Raw genomic sequence first — 19,237 nt, forward strand, 5'->3', positions numbered from 1 at the left:
TGCCCATTTTTTGATATGATTGTCTGTTTTGTGTGTGTTGAGTTTGAGGAGTTCATTATAGATCCTGGATATCAACCTTTTGTCTGTACTGTCATTTGCAAATATCTTCTCCCATTCCATGGGTTGCCTCTTTGTTTTTTTGACTGTTTCCTTTGCTATGTAGAAGCTTTTGATTTTGATGAAGTCCCAAAAGTTTATTTTTGCTCTTGTTTCCTTTGCCTTTGGAGACACATTTTGAAAGAAGTTGCTGTGGCTGATATCGAAGAGATTACTGCCTAAGTTCTCCTCTAGGATTCTGGTGGATTCTTGTCTCACGTTGAGGTCTTTTATCCATTTTGAGTTTATCTTTGTGTACGGTGTAAGAGAATGGTCGAGTTTCATTCTTCTACATATAGCTGTCCAGTTTTCCCAGCACCATTTATTGAAGAGACTTTTTTCCACTGTATATTTTTTCCTGCTTTGTCAAAGATTATTTGCCCATAGAGTTGGAGGTCCATATCTGGGCTCTCTACTCTGTTCCACTGGTCTATGTGTCTGTTTTTATGCCAGTACCATGCTGTCTTGGTGATCACAGCTTTGTAATAAAGCTTGAAATCAGGTAACGTGATGCCCCAGGTTTTATTTTTGTTTTTCAACATTTCCTTAGCGATTCGGGGTCTCTTCTGATTCCATACAAATTTTTGGATTATTTGCTCCAGCTCTTTGAAGAATACTGGTGGAATTTTGATTGGAATGGCATTAAAAGTATAGATTGCTCTAGGCAGTATAGACATTTTAACAATGTTTATTCTTCCAATCCAAGAGCATGGAGCAGTCTTCCATCTTTTTGTGTCTTTCCTTCATGAGTGTTCTGTAGTTCCTCGAGTACAGATCCTTTACCTCTTTGGTTAGGTTTATTCCCAGGTATCTTATGGTTCTTGGTGCTACAGTAAATGGAATCGATTCTCTAATTTCCCTTTCTGTATTTACACCAGTTAGAATGGCCAAAATTAACAAGACAGGAAACAACATGTGTTGGAGGGGATGTGGAGAAAGGGGAACCCTCTTAAACTGTTGGTGGGAAAGCAAGTTGGTGCAGCCTCTTTGGAGAACAGTGTGGAGATTCCTCAAGAAATTAAAAATAGAACTTCCCTATAACCCTGCAATTGCACTCCTGGGTATTTACCCCCAAGATACAGATGTAGTGAAAAGAAGGGCCATCCGTACCCCAATGTTTATAGCAGCAATGGCCATGGTTGCCAAACTGTGGAAAGAACCAATATGCCCTTCAAAGGACGAATGGATAAGGAAAATGTGGTCCATATACACTATGGAGTATTATGCCTCCATCAGAAAGGACGAATACCCAACTTTTGTAGCAACATGGACGGGACTGGAAGAGATTATGCTGAGTGAAATAAGTCAAGCAGAGAGAGTCAATTATCATATGGTTCACTTATTTGTGGAGCATAACAAATGGGGAGTTCAGAGAGGAGAAGGGAGTTGGGGGAAATTGGAAGGGGAGGTGAACCATGAGACTATGGACTCTGAAAAACAATTTGAGGGGTTTGAAGTGGTGGGGGGGGTGGGAGGTTGGGGTACCAGGTGGTGGGTATTATAGAGGGCATGGATTGCATGGAGCACTGGGTGTGGTGAAAAAATAATGAATACTGTTATGCTGATAATAAATTTTTTAAAAAGTAAAAAAAAAAAATTCTTAGTAAAAAAAAAAAAAAGAAGAGACATGTTTGAGTCTTGTTTATTAAGGGCATCAGGAGAAGGACTGAGGCCTTTGGGGAGTGTCACGGACAGTTTCTACATGTATTCTATAGATAGGAAACAGAATTACAACAGCTCCATTTGACTGATGAAGCATGTGGAGCAATCATCAAAAAAGTGGGATGAAGTCCTAGAAAGCAAAGAAAGATAACTGGCATTTCTTCCTCTTAGGGGACCCTATCTCACTATTTGACGGTCATTCTACAAAGCTTCATTGTATTAAAAAAGCTAATGACATGCAACAGTCACTGGTATAAAACTCTTCACAAAAAGTGGTGCAGAGTATTAATATTAGGACTCAGCATTCCTTCCTTCATTTCAACAGGTTAATTTAATATAGTTGATCCTTGAACAACATGGGCTTGGATGATGTGGGTCAACTTTTATGTGGATTTTTTACAGTACAGTATTGCAAATGTGTTTTCTCCTCCTTATGATTTTCTTTTTTTAAAAAAGTTTATTTATCTGTGCTTATGTAATCTCTACACCCAATGTGGGGCTCAAACTCATGACCCCAAGATCATGAGTTGAATGCTCTTTCAACTGAGCCAGCCAGGTGCCCCCTTATAATTTTCTTAATAATACTATACTTTCTCTAGCTTACTCTATTATAAGAATGCAGTATGCAGCATAACATACAAATATGTGCTAATCAACTGTTTATGTTATTGATAAGGCCAACAGTAAGCTATCAGTGGTTAAATTTGGGGGGAGCCCAAAGGTATTTATTTGTATACGTAGATTTTCAAGTGTGGGATATCAGCACCTCTAACCTCTGCATTCCTGAAGGGTCAACAGTATTTCCAGAGAAGTCTCAGAAGTAGAATGGAAAGTAAGAACTGACTAAATTATGATCTTCACTTCTATATTACAGGTGAGGAAATTAAAATATCAAAAAGTTCTATACCTGACAATGAGTAGTAAAACCATATTTAGAACATGTAAGTTCCTGACTCCAGAGTATATACTCATACTGTCACACTGAATTAACGTGTAATATTTTATGAGACAAGGTGAAGATTTAATAAAAATAATATTTGTGGGGAGGCTATCTTTTTAAATCAACCTTAGCAAATTATGTTGGAAGAATAATACTGTAAAAGACTGTTCAGGTCCTAGAATATATAGAAATATAGGGACCTGAAAGAAAAGATTTGATAAAGGAACTGTTACAAAATATGTGTGTGATAAAGACCACAAAGTACATCTGTTGTTCAAATCAAATAGTGAAGTTGTTGGAAAGGCTAAGGAAACACCTTTCAAATAAAATTTGAAAAAGAAATCACTACAAAGCAACATTATAAGATCTGGTTCTCATTACTCTGCTATTTTATCCAAAACAGGTAAGTGGGAGAGGGAGCACACTAAATAAATATTAAGGATCCTTTTAGTGGCTATATTTTCTGTATTCTAAAGTTCTTATAAGGGCACCACATAATTTTTAATTACATACATCTCAATAATCTTTGGTAATGCAAAAAAGGGAAAAGTAGAACTGAGAAATATATTTATCAGATAATCAAAATATGAAAACTATAGTTACCAATAACACTTTAAGTAGAACTTACTGAAAAATTAATCATGAATTATTTGACAAATGGACAAAACCAGAATAATTAGTCTAGAAGAAAATATTCAAAGATAGTACATAACCCCACAGGCAAGCAAACTATTAACAGAAAGTAAAGTGAAAAAATTTAATGTAAAAATAAAGAGTATTTGTTTTGGAAACTTGCTCCTAATTACAGAGATTACAGATGCCTGATTTTAAGTATGACTAGAAAGTTACAATTCCACAAATCTCAAAAAAAAAAGGAAAAGAGACTCAAGGAAAATATTTTGAAGTAGAATTATGCCATAATCAAAAGCAGGTAACTTGATTAAAGCTTCATGTAGACATGTGTTTTGTTTATAAAGAAAGCATAATGGATATTAAAGAAATGCACTGATATAATTTCCCAATCAAATATGGTATTGGGGCCATCAAAACTAATTAATAGTGTCGAAATATCATACACGGCAAGACAAATTAGTAATAGTATCTTCTTCTTGGTCAATATTTAATAGTTTGGTGAAAGTATGAATGCTACTGACCCAAGTGCTTCAAGGAGTTCTTTGGACAGAACTTAAACTGCCCCATCCCAGTATTACTTTCCTGGACACACATATGGCCCCAAATACCCATTTTTCTTAATGGCTGATAAAGGTTATTCATACACCATGTCACGTGGAATAGAGAAAGCTAACCACACATCAGTACCTGACAAACCTATGACACGGTTTTCAAATTGGTATGATTCAGTGGTCTCTAAATATTTTGGTATTGTACGCCCCCTTACACATTTTTAAGTTGCTAACTAAACTTACTGTAAGCTACATGGTTATAAAGGATGGAATTCCCAGTGTGTCGTAACTGTTGACATCATAAACAAAACAATTATTTATGATTTTAGATGTATCCTGTAATACTCCACATCAGTTATTAAAACAAACAAATGTATTCTTTTACAATCTGGATTTTTTACACTATTTCTTTTTATTCCTTCCCTTATTTTTATCCTAGCAATATATCTTATGCTTAAAACTTGATCACTCTTTTACTTCTCTGAAATATATGTATTTATAATTTAAAAAATTCTATAATCACAAATATGACACCTTCTAGAGATTACCTTATAATTTTGAAGTCCCTTCAATGTGAACTTACGAGATATTACATTAGTTAAGGACTGCTCATTTCAAGTCCCCATTTTACTGGACACATCAGCAGCATTTAATAAAGATATTCACAACTCAGACTGAATCAGTCTAATTTTTTCACCTTCCTCTAGGCACATTCTGACGCTGTCTAGCCCTGCAGGCTTTCCTTTGCCCACTTGGTTCCAGCCACCCTGTCTTCCTTGACTGTTTTTAAATACAACCTAGCTCCCTTCTACATCAGCCCTTTGCACTTGCTCCTTCCTCCATCTGGGAGATCCTTCTAGATAACTGCGTGACTTCGCCACTCTGTACATTCAAGTCCTTCCCCAGTGCCAACCTCAGTTCATCACTGAGGCCTGCTTCCATGCACTTTATCCAAAAGACAGCACACCTGCTCTTCACCTGCATCACTAACTCATCCCCCTGAACCACAAGGCATTTTAACACCCTCAAATACCACACATTTGTTTACTGTCAGCCTTATGCCTGACTACAGGTAGGCTCCCTAAGAAAACCCTAGGAAAACAGGATGTGTATACTTCTATCCCTCCAAGGTCTAGTGCAGTACCTGGCATATAATATGGACTCACTAAATGTTTGCTGAATAAAGAACAAAACAAGAAGAGATAATTATGGCTAAATTATTTTAGCCATTATATTTTAGGAAAAACACTATAGTTTCAAAAATTTCAACAAATGGTATTTTTGTCTTCACAAAAATGGTATGTACAAGACATTTATTTATTTTAGAGAGAGAGAGAGAGCACACACAAGCACGGCGGGGTGGGGGGGTGGAGAGGGAGAGAGAAAATCGTAAGCAGACTGCCTGCCTAGTACAGAGCCTGATGCAGGACTTGATCTCACGACCCTGAGATTGTGACCTGGGCCGAAATCAAGAGTCAGATGCTTCACTGACAAAGCCACCCAGGTGTCCTATGTGCAAGGAATTTAAAATGAGTAAAAGAAACTGCAAGTTTTTTGTAAAGTACTCAGTACACTAGTTACGATATTCTTTAAGTGTACACCATCGATCAATAAAATACAGTATCGTGTGAAATAGATGTTTGCATCAGTAAATAATGAAGAGCAGAGTGCCTTTATTTTTATGGTACATAGATATAATAGGTATAAGTGTATAATAAAATTATACACATTTTGAAATTTATAACAATAACATGAAAAAAATCTGTCCAGCTTCTTAATTTCTATCACTGAAAATTGTTATTATTGAGAACCATTCATTTTCTAAACTTTGTCAGATATAATGCAGGGAGAAATCTGGCCTAGTTGCTTTCTGGCACTGCTCATTTTGCGCTTCTGTCATGTCATTTGTTAATGACATGTTGAGATCTCTCTGAAATGCAATATTCAGGACTGCTCCATCAGTCTAGATAATACTCCAAGTCCTGAAACAGCCTGATTCACAAAGAGTGCTTAATCGGGCCTAATGGAGACTCCTTTTGGTGGTTTCTGAATGGAGAGGCTCTCTTCACTCAGGTGGTTTTTAATAACCTGTCCTCTGGTCACTCTTTTCTCCACACGTTTCAATATTAGCTCCATCTGCCTTTTAAAAATTACCCTTTGAATCCAAGCCACACCCTGGAGATATAAAATTATCTCTGAAAAAGAATTTTGCCCTTGTCTACAGATACTTCCTCATCTGTCTCTAATGAAGAAGTGGCTCTGTACCAGTTACTATGGTGGCAAAACAAAGTACCCTACGACTCAGCAGTGTAAGACAATGATTTATTATGCTCATGAACTGTGGGTTAGGGATTGCAATATGGTGTCACTGTAAGCCTGTCTTTGCTCCATGAAATCTGGGATCTCAGCTGGAAGATCTGAAGGCCAGAAGCTAGAATCAGCTGTGGGCTTGCTCGCTCACATCTGGTGGCTGAAGCTGGCTGGAGGCCGGCTCCTATGCACGTGGGCCTCTCATGTGGTCCCCTCAGAGGCTAGTTGGGATTCTGTCACAGCATGATGGCTAGATTCACAAGTGATTATGTGAAGAGAGAAAAATGGATAGGTGGAAGCCTTATTGCCTTGTTTGAGCTAGCCTCAGAATCACTCGGGGTCACAGCCATCAGATTGTATTTGTTGAGACAGGCACAGAGTTCAGCCCCAGGTTCAAGGGGAGGGGGGAAGAGACTCTGCTTATTGATGGGGTATGGCAAGAGAATGTTGGACTGGGAGCACTGCTATGATTATTTTTGAAAAATACAACCTGTCACAAGTCCTAATTAGATACTATTTTTTAGCATTCTCAATTTCCTGAGGGTGTTAATCTTATCTCCAGTTCAGGTTAAGTGTTGAAGTAAGCCAATATTCACCTAAATTAAAAGAGGCAATATTGGTCTCTGAATTGTAGTCAGAAAGAATAACTTCAGTCATTATGGGACTCAAAAGGCAGGAGAAAGCAAGGTTGAAGAATGAAGAATATTTGGAAGATAAAGCAAATACTAATAGAGATAAGATATTTGAGAGGCAATTTATTTTCCACATCAGTTTTGTTTTCCACAAACAACTTGCAACTGGACTTGCTTTTAAAAAGGCAGAACTTCTTTAAATTACATCAAATTATATCTCCCTGAAAAACATGCCCTTGCCTACACATACATTTTTGTCCCCACTGTCTCAGGGTGTCTTCCTCAGCCAGTAGAAAACAGAAAAGACCCAGGTGCATGCACTCATTTTACCCTACTGACTACATAAATCCCATCCGTAATCCTGTGCATTTATATTGTTCTGTGAGAGTTGAGCAGTGTGAAAATTCTCCCAAAGCCTCAATGCAAATGTTTCTCTAATCCATTCAAGCCACAAAACAGACCCAGATGAATGAGTAGGAAACTGAGCTAAAGAACTCTCGCTACCTTGATACCACTGTCAGTCCTGGGATTGACTTCATTGGTCAGCATTTCCTTCTAAGTATGGCATGGCTCAAATGAGAAAGGAAAACGTTAGCCCTATTGCTGTCTAGAACATCCAAGTCAAAAACCTGTATGACCCTGCAGCCAAAGCTGGGGAGAGGATTCTGAATATACTTTAAAAAGAAAAAAAAAAAAGGTTGAAATACTGGACATATAAAAAATGGACACAAAACAACACAACTGTCTATTTCAACCGGTTTCCTCTTCTTAAAGCTATGACACAATCAATATATCAGATATTTAAACAACGGAGTATAAATCAGGAAACAAAATCTTTCCCCTTCTACCTCTGGGAGAAGACATTAAATCACCTTTTCCTTTTACCTATTTAAATATATTTTCTAAAACATATTCTTTCCTGAAGTTTCTATGGGAAAAATAAATAAATAAATAAATAAAAATCAGGCCTAGTGACACCTTGGTAGTTGATGAGACTATTTTGGGCTTCTGACAATCAGGACTGTAAGATAATAAACTTCTTTTGTTTTAAATGACTAAAAAAAAAATAAAAATAATAAATAAATAAATAAATAAATAAATATATTTTCTAGGACAACATGTATACAGAGATATACAGCAAAATACACTTGGATATACAAGATAATATTATTCAGGACATTTTGCAGCCATCCTGATAAATGTAAATAAATATTCATTTAATGGATGTACAGCAGTCCACTGTAACGTAATCCATCTAACAGGTCCTCAACTGATGGACATTTCGGCTGTTTCTAATTTTGAAAATATTCACGAATTAAACTCTATTGTGTGATTATGTGCCATGAGCTATGACAAAATCACAGCTTCAAATTTGATGAGGATTTACTGTTAAATTTTCTTTTGGAGCTTACAAGGCGGTGGACAGGGAAGAGAAAGTAGGACGTACATCTCTAAGACGACACTCTACCATACAGAACAGAGAAGTTAGTCCGTTAAAATGTGTTGGTAGTAAATTCAGGGCTTGGGTTCTTGTTAATGAGGCCCTTGGGAAAATATAAACACTCCTCCTGAATTCAACTCTCAAGCCTGCCCACCACTGTCTTGTCTTCAGCCTGAGCTTCTGGCGCTCAAACCTGCAATTGAGGCCTTGCATCCGATGCCAAACTAAACATTTGGGAACAAAAATTACAATAACCTCCTTTTGTTTGTTTGTTTTTTTTGTTTGAAGTAATTTAAAAACACACAACATAAAGTAAAACAAAGAAAAATTGGGATGGGGAAATAACTACGAAATAGAAAACTGAATAGCTCTCGCAACATTTTCTTAGGATATTCACTCATCCAGTGTTCGGAATGCAGAAGTTATTGTCAGGGAAAATGAGCATGGCCTTTGGAGCCCAGAAGGAAGGGGAGATAAGAATTCCTTCACAGACATCAGGGAAAACTACAAAAAAATAAAATTACCTGAACACACCGGCTGATGGCAGAACAGAGAGTCCTTTAAATCCACTTTCTACCTCTCCAGGTCTAGCTAAGGGGGCATGATTGACTAATGGGCATCCTAGCGAGACCTCATGACTGTGGCTGCTGTTGTTGTTAATCATGAACTTTTTCATGTAGTAAACCCTGCCTCACTCTCTAGTTTAAGAGGAGGAAAATAATTGCTTTCCCCTGAAGGCTTTCATATTAAACATGTCAAAGCACATTACTGAGGATGTAAAAAGAACTCTGACATATTTAGCATAAACTATTTCAGAGTCAGGAGACTATTCTCTATTTAAAATGACAGAGTGTTCTCAAAGGCCCAACAGAATCTGTGGACTTATTAAAAGAACATGCTAGCATCACCTCGATTCATCTTTACAGTGCTTGTTCCTATGACGGGAGAGTAGTTCCTTCTGAGAGAGTAGCAGTGACGGAAAGGAGCCATGGGGGGTGGTCTGGGACGTCAGCAATATTCTGCTTGTCCTCAGTGCTGGTTACACAGGTGTGCTTCCTTTGTGGAAATCCACTGAGTGGTGTTCTAAGGGTTTATGTTAAACTAAATAAAAATTTTTTAGAAAAGGAAGCAGCTGAGTAGATACATACACATAGCTAATTTCTCCTGCTGTTTAAAAGATATTAATAAGTTATTAATAATCAGCACAACAAAATTTAAAAAAGGATGTTTCTACACTGATGAATGAGCTAGTTTTATATTCTTGTGAATCATTCTGTTATGTATTTCCTTAATACAAATCTTTACTTAATATTTGCGAGTGAAACAATCAAGGGTTAATTTATTTGCTTTATTTATTTTCATGCACCTCAGTATAATTAGTACTATGTCTGAAAGATAATCGACAATTTCCTCTAAACAGTGACAGTATTAAGCACATTTTTTAAAATTTTTTTTAAAGATTTTTTTTTTTAAATTTATTTGACAGAGAGAGAGAGAGGTCACAAGTAGTCAGAGAGGCAGACAGAGAGGCAGGCAGAGAGAGAGAGGAGGAAGAAGGCTCTCTGCTGAGTGGAGAACCTGATGCGAGGCTCAATCCCAGGACCCCGAGATCATGACGAGAGCCGAAGGCAGAGGCCTTAATCCACTGTGCCACCCAGGTGCCCTATTAAGCGCATTATTAAGCGCTTACAATGTGCCATGGGTCAGACACTAAACGAAGGAGTTTACATTCCGGCTACCATCCAATCTTAAAAGAGCCAGTCTCTTCCCTGTTGAGAAACACCACATGAAGGTGGCACATTTTGAATACTCAGTGTTAACCATCATTTGCACAGAATTTCTCTTCCTTCACAGTTTGCATGCTCTTTCATTTATTTAAGCATAGATGAGGATCTATGATACACCATGTCATTATCTTGAGAATCCTGTGCGATTTCTTCAACGCGTCTATTTGGGGGGAATTATGGAGGACATATAGCTTTGCTAATAAAGTTTTAAATTTCTTTAAATTTCATAGCATATCTGGGACTTGACAAAGAAAAGCACAGAATGACTGAGGAAAGGCAGTACAAGGAATCTCTCCACATTTCAACATTTAAAAATCATCAGCTCCTTTGAAAATGAGATTTATTTCCCAACCAATAAAACTAATCTGTGGTATCTATTCTCTTCAGTGACGTGCAATTGGTATTTATTGATTTACCAATTAACTCCATGTTTTCACAATAAACCCAATTAATTCATAAACTTGGTGGGTTGGCAAACTTTTTGGAGAGCCAGATAGTAAAAAATCCAAGCTTTTCAGGCCATATGGTTTCTGTCACAATCACTCAACTCTGCTCTTGTAGTACACAAGCAGCCATAGATAATATGTAAATAAATGGATGTAGCTGTGTTCCAATAAAACTTTATTTTAAAAGAAAAACAGGCAGCAAGCTGGATTAGGCCCATTAGTCATGTTTGGCCAACTTCTGCTTTACCCAACAATACCTTTTATAGTGCTAGACAGAAAGCTGGCCTCAGTAAATAGTTCTTACTTGATAGAGTCAATGACATTGGGAAAGGAAATGTGGGAAATGGGAAGAGAAGGGGCATTAATTCCGAGTTCTCCAAGAGGACATTTCCATTGTCCCTGTACTTCTAAGCTGGAATGCCCCCTCTTTCCACTGTTAAATCAGATTCTAGAACTAGAGAGAATATTTTTTCCACTGACATAAGAAGTTTTCTCATATTAGGAAAAGAACAATGTGACAAAAAATTCCAACTGATTGGGATGCATAAACATGGGAATCAGTGTGATATCTTTTCCCTTGTAAGCAGAAAACAGGTATTTGTAGATAAGGCAGGGAAATCCACTGGAAAAAGGAAATCTATTCATAAAAGAATGCATCACAGAAACCCAGATACGGGTGGTCCAACCAGGCAGAAGTGGTTGGCAGTGGGATTTAAAAAATAAGATTAACACAAGATGTTAAGTACTGAAATCCATCTAGTCACAAACATGTGTGCTTTTAATGACATTCAGAGCCACTCCATAAAATGAAAGAACAGAAGTTAATTTATTTCACCGAAAACATTATGAAAAATCCTAGAGTACCCTAGAACTAAGAACCTTTTATTATTTTCTCATGGCTGAAAATCACGTTCATCTGCCAGTGACAAGTAACATTCATGGTTACAGTGAAGACAGAAGCCTGACAGCAGCATGACAGCAAGGGACTACACCAACACTTTTTTTTTTTTTTTTTCCAACATGAAGTTGATATATGAGACGCAGACATGGTGCAGGGGATCCTTCATAAAACAAAAAAACAAAGCAAGTACAGCTTTTCCTCAGACTCTACTGAACAGAACAACTATTTCAGTAAGACAAATCACCCCAGGCTCGACCCTCGCCATGACCTCCACTTTCATTTCTTCAGCAGACATTTACTGAAGGACTATAACCTATCAGCCACTGGGGTCTGCATCGGAACTTTTTTTTTTCCTTTTCTTTTCAAGCATACCATTCCTCTTTGAGAGAAATAGAAAACAATCATCTAAAACAGTATATAAAATGATTTTAGTAACTGATGATGTGCTAGGGCAAGAAAAGGCATTGGCAGTAGAGCACGGCCGGTGGAGGGAGAAAACCATGGAGGGACGTTAGCCTAGATGGCCGGGATGGACTGTTTGAAGGGGTAACATTAGGTAAACCTTTGGAAGATTTCAAGTATGGTAACATGATGGCCAGATTTATGCTTCGAGAAGATACATCATGGGCTGCTGTGCTGCAGCAGGGTTACGGGGCATAGAAGTGGAAACAAGTAGAACTGGTAAGGATGGTGGTGGCTTGGTCTTATGACACAGCAGTGGAGATGGTGATAAAATGTCATACTCAGGAGATATTTTGGAGGCATATTTGATCCTCTGAAAGATGATGGTGGCTTGGTCTAGAGAGGGTGCAGTGGGAAGATGTGATAAGCTGATGAGTTCAGTATTATTCTAGAGTATAGTTGTCAGTTTTGTTGGAAGACTATGTAAGTTGTGGAAAGAGGAAGACGTCTAGGATTTTGGTTTGAGTGACTGGAACCACTGGCTGAGATAAGAAAGACATGTCAAGAATGGTGGAAACCAAAAATTTACTGGAGACATACTGAGTCGTTATCCCCAGCCCATGCCCTCAGGTAGGCTGGAGAGAAGGCTAGATATTCTGCTCTTCTAGGGAAAAATTCTTTCCAAAGGATTAAGCACAGAACAGAGGCCCCATAAATGCATGATAAAATAACTTATGAAACAAGTCATCATCCTACTAGTTTTGAAAGTCTAATTCGTGAAAAGAATTAGCAAGTGGGATAGGAAACATGAAAGGCTTTCAGGGAGCCTATTTCTCATTTCCATTTCTTACTTAAAAACCAGCTTCTCGGGGCGCCTGGGTGGCTCAGTGGGTTAAGCCGCTGCCTTCGGCTCAGGTCATGATCTCAGGGTCCAGGGATCGAGCCCCGCATCGGGCTCTCTGCTCAGCAGGGAGCCTGCTTCCTCCTCTCTCTCTGCCTGCCTCTCTGCCTACTTGTGATCTGTCTGTCAAATAAATAAATAAAATCTTTAAATAAATAAATAAATAAATAAATTTAAAAAAAAAAAAAAAACCAGCTTCTCCACCCTTTTCAATTTCAAGGTTCAATTCTTGGTGGCTATTCTCCCTTCAACCCTGGTATTTTTCCCTGCTGGTACAACCATAATCTCAGAAGAGAGCAAGAATAAGACCTGATATACTGCTAGAGCTTTCAAAACTGTTAGCAATCCAGAAATACAAAAACAGTTCTTGGATCAAGACACATAAATATATATCTAAGTGAAAATAATACTCCTTCACTAAACATTTTGGGTTAGAAGTAGCCTTGAAACATGAGAATATTATGTTCATAAGAAATAGAACTTCTATAACTTTCTGCCTTAGAGCTTTTTTTCTTCCTTTCTTGTTCCCATTATTATCAGCCTTAAAAAGTAATCCAAATATTTTCATTTGGATAGTATCTAACGAGCTATCATATGTTTTTTATATAACATACATCTTTAAATAGCTCTTTAAATATCAAGCATATTTAATTATATAATGATTATCTATATATACTAATTTTTAAAAGAGAGCTTCATAAAACAATTATATTTAAAAAAAAAAAAGCCTTAAGTCACTCATGTTATCAACCAAAACTAAGCTCTATTATACTGTGATGTATTTAAAACTTCTATTGGGAGAATAGCAGTCCCTTGCTGCTTGAAAACAATAAATAGCTTTATACCTTCCTTGCAGGATGAGACACACACCTCCACCACTCCCACCCACAACCCACCACTACCTCTTTAAGACCTGGCCCCCAGACCAATGTCATGAATCAAGTTACGTCAGAACCCAGCCTGGGAAGTGCTTTGCCTCCTAAAGGAAGAAAGGGCTATACCTCCAAGGAAGATAGGACCTAGTTAACATGTACTAGCAGGAAGCAGGTGAGAGTGTGCTGGATCAAGAGGAGATAGAATATGCATTTGGATAACGGAGATTATTGATATGGGAATATTCTCTCACAGGATTTACTATCCTAGCGAGACTGTGTGAGATGATCCTAAGACAGTGCTATGATGGCTCTTGGAAGCATACAGAAAGCAATGCTCCACATAACATGAGTTATAAATACCACAGTGCTATGACAGACAGTCCAAGTGCTATCACAGACTACGCCAGCCAGAGCTGTGGGCCTAAGGAATGATGGAATGGTCTATGAAAGGTAAAGCCAGGACTCTACCCTGGTGATGTTATCCTATAATTTATTCTCTAGGACACAGAATACACCCTAAGTCCACAACCATTATAAAGAGCTGTATTTCCAAGAAGTAGAATTCATAGGTCCAGGAACTAAGGTAAGAGTCACCCTATTTATCATCTTTTTTTTTTTTTTTAAGATATATTTATTTGAGAGAGAGAGGGCAAGCATAGGTGAGGGGAGGAGAAGAGGGAGAAGGAAAAAGAGAGTCTCAAGCAGTCTCTATGCTGAGTGTGGAGCCTGACGCAGGGCTCGATCTCACGACTCTGAGATCACAACCTAAGCGGAAACAAAGAGACACTTAACTGAGCCACCCAGATGCCCCTATCCTCATTCTTAATAACTGATGTGGAGAATCTGTGTTTCCCACTCCTGCAAACTCTAGGCTTTAGAGGTTCTGATTCCTAGGAGGGCGATGATATTCCACCAAAGGACACGAGTCTGTCTCATTAAACTTGAAGCTATTCTTGCTACCTGATACTTGGGGCTCCTCATGCCAAGAACTGCAGGCAAGGAAAAAGGCACACGTAATTGATCCTGATCAAAAAAGGAGGAGACAGAGAAACAAAAACAAAAGGACAAAAAAACAGGAGACGGGCCTATATTATATTCACAAGAAATAGAACTTCTGTAACTTTCTGCCTTAGAGCCTTGGCATGGGGTAGAATAAAACTATGTTTGATATCCAGGTGATCCAGTAGGGCATCTCTTAGAACACACCTGCCTAATTTTTATTGTAAATAGACAAGTTCAACAACTATAGTCTGAGAAACACATGGCAACAAAATGGTCTTATGGATGAGTCTGGTTTATTTCCTCAGTAAGCCCCTAAAATAGCAGAGTTCAATCAAGAGTTAAGAAAAATCTAAAACAAAGAACAGAGGAGGGATATGAGAGTTAATGTGGCCTTAAGGCAGACTAAAACAGGGGTTATAGCTTATCTCACCAACTTTCCTTTTCTAAGTTTCCCCATGAAAGAAGACCATAAGGCAAAACAGAATTCTCAAGGAACTGCTAAAAGAACTTATTAAGCAATGGAAATAGATTCGATTGGTGCAAAAGATGAACTCTAGTGCACCAACCAGAACTTACTTTTAGGACTAACGTACTAATTCCCCTAGTTGCTGAGATCGTTGGTGACTGGAGGGGTTCAGCTGAGTTCTTCTCAGGGAATTGTGACCGTGGCCAAAGTGATGTCCTCCCCCTTAGAGACTCCTACGTTCACTGACTAGTCACTGTAAGAGTATAAAGATCCAGAACCCTTGCCTCAAGTTGTTCCAACTCTGAAGGGCCATCACAGCTCTAGAGTTCTACAGAATGAGCTAAAGCCCTTGTGCAACTGTATTGCAACTCCTTCCTGTGCCCAATCCTATTTCCTTCTCCCTGCATACTCACTGTTCCTAAGGGCATCCCCTGATAAATTTCCTGCACACAAATCTCAATCTCTAAGTTTATTTTGGAGGGCATCTGACTGAAGACAAACTGGTAAGGCTGTACTAGTACCCGCTGATTATCAGATCTGGATATGGTATAAAGACATGAACTCCTAGACCCATTTAGATGCCAGGAAGAACATTCTGTTCAATGGTAAGCACTTTCTTTCCCCTAAAAAAGAATTCAGGAAAGTGGGGGTGGGGAGGAAAACCAAATGAAAAACATTTAAAATAGTTTTTGAGTCCCTTGAAAAAGTATCTTTATAATCTAGTATACTTACGTCATTGAAAAAACTGGTAGTGATTTTGGAGTAGTGATTTGGAGTCAGTTGTTTGATTATCACTGTTAGGGGGTGAGCACTACTGGGACCTATTGGGACCTATTGGGAGGCCAGGCATGATGTTGAACATCCAGCAATGACTGTACGGTCCCCCCAAATAAATAATTATCTGGCCCAAAGAGTCAACAGAGCCAATGTTTAGAAACCCTGGTTTAGAGGTCATTGGGTTATGTTATAGTCATCATCTCATTACATTCTTAGGATTAAGGGGGTTATTAGCATCTCTTCATTACAGATGGGGAAATTAAACTCAGTGAAGGAAACTGACGCCAAAGATCCAAAAGAATGCTACCAGTAAAAATGAGTATAGTATTTCATTTCCATTTCATGGAACTTTTTCTGGTCCAGATGGCAATCACTACCTGAACTTTTTACCTTTATTAATCTCTTCCCTACAAACCAAAAGATAGCAAGTTTGATGTGCTGGCTCACTTTTGTGATTCATTGATAAATTCGTTATATTAAGAAAATAAACTCTTTATTATATTAAGAAACTAAACAATTCATATCAGGGGGAAAAATCATTTTCAAATTCATACATTCTGAATTTACATAATATTTATTTCCAAAGTTTTATTCAAATAAAGAACCTGTACACTGTACAGTTCTACTGGTAGATTTAGTACACTTACACATAGTATTAAAAAAATCTTTTTTTTTTTAAATCTCTGAGAGATAGGCTCAGGAAATACTGTCACCAGTAATAATACACGGATCTGCCAAGAGGGAGCACGGAGTCTAATTGTTCTCTGGGTTCTCAATTTTGCCATTTTTCTAGTGGTGTGACCTTGGATAAGTTACCTAAGCTTCCTCAGAGCTTAAAATTTCTTACCTGTAAAATAGTAACTTACTACAAAGTTTCCTTTAAGAATTTAATAAGAAAATGCATATGAAACATAGTGACTGATAAACCACACACACTGAATAAATTGTAGTTGTATTGAATATCCATTCCTTTCTGGCTTCCAGCGCCTATTTCTCCTTTTTAATGGCAACGTGAACTGCAGTTGGGGAATTAATTCTTACTGCATGGATTTAGTATGGTGGACTCTAATTAGGTGTCTTGCCCTCCTAGAGGGCAGGCATGTAACCCAAACTAAGCCAATCAGATGTCCCCTCTCTGAAACGTATATACAGAGTGGAGAAATAACCCAGAAAATGTTTAGCTCTGTCCATTCTTAGTAATGCTACTGACTAGTTTATTTTTTCATTATAACACCATTGTTAACATTGATGCCTCTGAATTTCCAAAGATGATTCACTAACCTTGCCCATGTTCATGTCTGGGATATCGTTTCTCATCAATTCTGCAAGCCTCCGATGACCTTTCAACAAAATCCCTTTTCCTAAAATTAGCCTGACCTAGTTCTACTGCTTGTAACCCAAACTCTATATGTACATTAAGCAGCTATAGCTTACATCGGCATAAATTATCTAATTAATATTTAATTAAAGTAAGCACAAATAAGATTTAGTGACTTGTCTCTGCTTTCAGAAGTCTGTTTTATCATTAATTTGCCTTTTGGTTTTCGCCCTAATACATACCCGCACACAGTGAAGTCTACATAGGAACTGAAGACTGTTTACCCAAAAGAAAATTCTGTGGAGCAAAGGTGCTGTTTAAGCAGTCATCTCTGTTTGCTCTCTGTTGGAGCACTTCTTGGTAGGGCTTCAAGAAATACAAGGCAAGTGAAAAGAAACTGAATGTCTGGTTGATGTCTGATTGCCTGAGTCCACAATTCTATAGGCTTACCTGAGATCTTAAATAAGAATCTTTTCAGATACAGAGGCTTTCATTATTTTTGGCTTTCCTTCTGTGTCTTGGATGTGGTTGCTCTTTGGGTATAGCTATGGGTCAGGCTCCGTGTGGTAAGTCTGAATGTGCAGTTACTGGCATCACAGTGAGGGGAGAGGAGTGGAGCCGAGTGAAAGGACATGTTTCTTAAACACTTGGTTTTTGCTTTACAGAGGCTTTGATCCACTTCATTTTTCACTGTGGGAAGATAGAGTGGCAATCTCTGAGTTTCTTTAGCGTTCACTTCCCAGAATGGCTTTCAAAGCCATGGAGTAGCCTGCGTCCCTCAGCCGGGTTGCAATAGAGCAAGCCATTACGATGGCATTTCAGCGCAGGGCACAAAAATATGTTCTGTCCCGTCACTTGGTATACAGTATTCAGGGCTCTGTTAGTTTCCCCACATTTCAGTATAAATGATTCTCAAGGCAAACAGTAATAATTCTTTGAGCAGGAAAATTTGGGAAAACTAAACGCATATTTAACAAAGTCAGGGACTCTCTGGTTTTTGAAAAATTAAGCCAAACTCCAGATTTTTGTTAAAAAATAGGAGAAAAGAAGTCCATGAGTGGATGCTAAAATGGGTAACAGTTCTGACTTCCAGCACTACTGAAGCAGCTTTTACCAATTACAATGTGTAGTGTCGGTTGTCCTATAGTACCGTTAGCAACCTGTCATTCTGTAACAAGTTTCCAAAGCTAAAATGACAGATCAATTTATAGCTCTAGAGAAGCTGCTCCGCTAAACTTCATTTAAGTCCATTACCTGCCAGACAAGGCATTTTTTCTTGATCTACATATGTTGAAAGAAATGTATGCCTAAGAATCTTTTAAAGTGACATAAGCATTTTCATGCGTGGTTCAATAACTAGTTTGAAACTTTTCTATAAAAAAAAAAAAGCACTAACAGAAGGCATGGAAATATTTAGTGATAATATAATATATTCATTTTCCCAGAAAACACTTTACCTCCTGGGAGTAAAGAAGCAACTGATTCAGGGTGGTCTTTGACTCTTCTTTCTTGTTAGTTGTATGCCCTCATTTCTGAACCTACTAGTTAGTAATTCTGTATTGTGTGAAGTCCAAGGATGCTGGTTGCAAGGGATTTATCTGTATCATGGATTAAGCTGTGCTGAACACACACGGAATTCATCCATTACAGATTCCTGAAGCAACAGTTTCAACATCATGTCTTAATGGTAATATCCTTTATAAACACTGAAGGGCCATCAATGACTATAGTAGGTAACTTGTTAAACCAGAATCAAATTTTACAATTTATAGCCTAGTTCAAAACATCCTATGAGATTTAGAATGTGCTCATTTCAACCAGAAATCAGAGGGAATGTTCTTCCGTGTGACACTCTATCTGTGCATGCATTCACTTCAAATGGGGAGCAGAACAGTGAGGTACCTCCGTGATTCCCACCATTCCCTACATAAAACTTCATTAGTTCTTTCTCACCAGAAACAAGATGAATGCTAACCACTTTTACTAAATTACAGGATTCACGCAGATATAAGATATAGCTAGCTACTCAGTATCTGCAGAGGTTTTTTATCACAAGCAATAGAACTGGATCAGGCTAACTTTAGGAAGAGAGATTTT

General features: G+C 38.0%; 1 protein-coding gene across 5 annotated transcripts in view; it reads right to left on the reverse strand.

Annotated features, from left to right (window-relative positions):
- CCDC91 (coiled-coil domain containing 91) overlaps positions 1-19,237 on the reverse strand; it is a 358,743-nt gene that overhangs the window by 56,426 nt on the left and 283,080 nt on the right. The window lies entirely within an intron of this gene.

This window comes from Mustela erminea, chromosome 6 (genome assembly GCF_009829155.1).
Source record: "Mustela erminea isolate mMusErm1 chromosome 6, mMusErm1.Pri, whole genome shotgun sequence".
Lineage (NCBI taxonomy): Eukaryota > Metazoa > Chordata > Mammalia > Carnivora > Mustelidae > Mustela > Mustela erminea.